This window comes from Silene latifolia, chromosome X, assembly GCF_048544455.1.
Source record: "Silene latifolia isolate original U9 population chromosome X, ASM4854445v1, whole genome shotgun sequence".
Lineage (NCBI taxonomy): Eukaryota > Viridiplantae > Streptophyta > Magnoliopsida > Caryophyllales > Caryophyllaceae > Silene > Silene latifolia.
Window position 1 is genome coordinate 241,754,460 of NC_133537.1, and position 3,213 is coordinate 241,757,672.

Consider the following 3,213-nt stretch of genomic DNA (forward strand, 5'->3'; position numbering starts at 1 on the left):
TTGAACTTCGGGGACGAAGTTCTTTTTAAGGAGGGAAGACTGTAATACTCCGTATTTATGAGTCTTTGGGTACTCTATCGAGTAGGCCTTACTCTGTCGAGTAAGGGTGAGTTGCATTTTAAAATAGTTTCTGACTGTTGGGTACTCGATCGAGTAACTAGGATACTCGATCGAGTAAGGGGGACTCGATCGAGTACCTTAGGCACTCGATCGAGTAGTCGGTTTGGGGAGTTTTTCTCGGGTTTTGTTAATTATGCGATTAAGATATATAACCTTTTCCGTCATCATTCTAAACACTTTTGCAAAACCTAATTTCTGTGTCAAAGAGAGAAAGCAAGTACGTTCATCATCTTAATCGCATTGTTAGCAAATCCGGAGTTTGGAAGGTCGGTTTTCATCGTTGGTTATACAGATTTGAGATCCTTGCGTCGAGGGTAAGATCTATGTACCCTTTTTATTGTCTTTCCTTTAAGTTGGTTATACCCTAATCTAGGGATTTGGGGGTTTTTGAGTAGTTTGTGATTTGGTAGCATTTGTATGTTGTATGATAGGAGGAGGTTTTGTAGAAGAAGCCTTTTTATACAAATTGTAGAGACCGTCGATAGTTGTGCTTTCGGGTAGGATTTCCTACTCGTATTAGTCCCATAATGGGATGATTGTTGATGTGTTGAGATTGATTGTTTGATATAGTAATTGTATTGTGACGGCTGTGATTGTGATCGTGGTTGTTTGTCTATGGTTCTCGAAATGCGTTCTCGGCTGAGTGGAGTCACTTGCGGGAGTGGCTTCACGCCCTAGTTTCGCCCTTCGTGGAACCCGCCACGGAAGGGGATGTGCACATTAATGGACAGGGTTATCGCTCGGTATGATGAGCGGGGCTTAGGTGGGAACGGCTGCGGTCCCCCATGGCGGTGGGTCCGGTGGACGATCGGTGATTGAGATTGTTGGGATTGGTGTGATTGTGTGTGTGTGACGGTTAAGCTGTCTGTTTATCTTATTGTTGATATATTGAGTTGTGTGATTAGTACTGACCCCATTTAAATGTTTTAAAAACTGTGGTGATCCATTCGGGGGTGGTGAGCAGTTATTGAGCAGGTATGATATGACGCGTATGGGATAGCTGGGATGAGTCATCACGTGGCAGTTAGAAGTCTTCCATTTGTGTCGACGATGTTTTATAGCTTTGATAGTTTTAGCAAAGAGACCGTCTGAGAATCTTGTATTTCTTTTTATCAGTTTGGAATTGCTATGTAATCACTTTAAACTTTATTTTCTTTTAAAGTTGTTTCGTTATTGTCTTATGAATATCATGCCTCGGGTAACCGAGATGGTGGCATCCTTATACCTGAGTGGTCCTGGTAAGGCACTTGGAGTATGGGGGTGTTACAAATGGTATCAGAGCGACGATCCTGAAACCTGTAACCAATGAACCCAATGAATATAGGGAGTCAATTAAAATGAACCCGGGGTAAAGGTTGTAGGAGCTAATGCAAAGACTTGGGAGACGTCCTAAAGTCGCGAACTCGCCCTACAATTTTGAACCGGTCACCATGGGATATGAGTAAGGATCGCTATGTGTTTATCCTGTGAATTGTGTACCTATATGGTGATGTGTGGCATGAATCAGTGGATGTATGTATGTGGAGAATGGGGAATGTGTAAAAAAGATGGTGATAATGTGATTTCGTATGTTGTTGATTGAAAGCATGTTGCATGATAGTTGGTTTACAATGTTGGTTGGAATTGTTAGAAAAGTGTATGAGAATGATGAGTAATGTGTTGGAAATGGATGAATTGATTGGAAAAGATGGGGTAGCAATTGCATGAGAATGTGAATTTTGTGATTGTGAATATGTTTAAGTGACGAAGTGTGTTTTTAATGTTGTTGTATTAGTAACATGGAAATAGGATTTGTAATGTATGAGAATGTTGTGTTACGAAAAGTTATAAAATTTAAAGTATGCGGTTAGTACATGACTAATGAGTTAAATAATATATGTGCATGATGGATGTTGTTGCTTGATTTTTGAAAATAGTAACATATGATTATGAATACTGGTTTTATGAGTTTTGGACTGGTTTTGTTTGCTTGGTTGCTGTTTAAGTTGTTTGGAAGTAAAATCAAGTAGTTGTGTTTTTTCGATTATAAAGAGGTTGTCTTTAAACTGTTATAACTTGAGATGCATAAATGATTTTGATGTGATTCCAATTGGAGGTGATAGCTTGTCCTTTTACGATTCTAACGATAGGTCACACGCCTAAAACGACCAAGTAATGAGTGAGTTATGACTGTTTTACGAAAAACTGGACATTCTTGAGAATTGGGGTACTCGATCGAGTAACTAGGATACTCGATCGAGTAAGGGGGCACTCGATCGAGTACCTTAGTTACTCGACCGAGTAGCCTTGGTGATTTGTTTTACGTGCTTCTGATCTTCACCTACTCGATCGAGTAAGTCCCTTACTCGATCGAGTGGCCAGTACTCGGTCTAGTGACCCTGTTTTGGGTCATATGCTTATGTTTTGACATTCGTTGCATATTATGTTTAATTCAAAGTTGTTATTTTACTTCTTTATGCATTGTTTTACATGTAATTTGGTCTTGATACGTAAGTTACCCAATCTTATGGGGTGGTGAGTGGCACCTTATGGTGAGTATGAGTTTGGTGGGAGGAGATGAGCTATATGTGGTTGTCTTTGAGAAGTGGAAAATGAAAAAGAATATTGATGAGCTGATTGAGGCATGGTGCAAGTTTTGGTGAGACGTGGTGAGTGATTTATTCGCGAAATTGAGTGATGTAAAAGTAAGTGAAAGTGGGTAAGGGATGATGTGGGTCTAAGGAACGTGAGAATGAAAAGATTGAAAGGAAGGTTTGGATAGTGGCAACTTGAGATGTGTAAAGAATTATGGAGTGAGATGGTTAGGAGTCGTGTGGGTTAAGAATATACACAGTGAAAGTTCGTTTTAAAGGGGTTGAGAAGAGTAGTATATAGTGAACTTTATGGAGACATGTTGCGAGGTGGATTTGTAGACAGTGAGTGAGTTTGGGAGATTTGGTTTATTAAGAGGTGAAACTACGTGTGATTTCTTTGGGCATTTAACGGCATGAAATGAAGTTGTTTAAACAGTGAACGTTGATTTTATGGATAGGTTAGTGACAAGTGTGAGCGATAGCATAATAAGAGAAGATCCATGGTAAGAAAGAGTGAGAT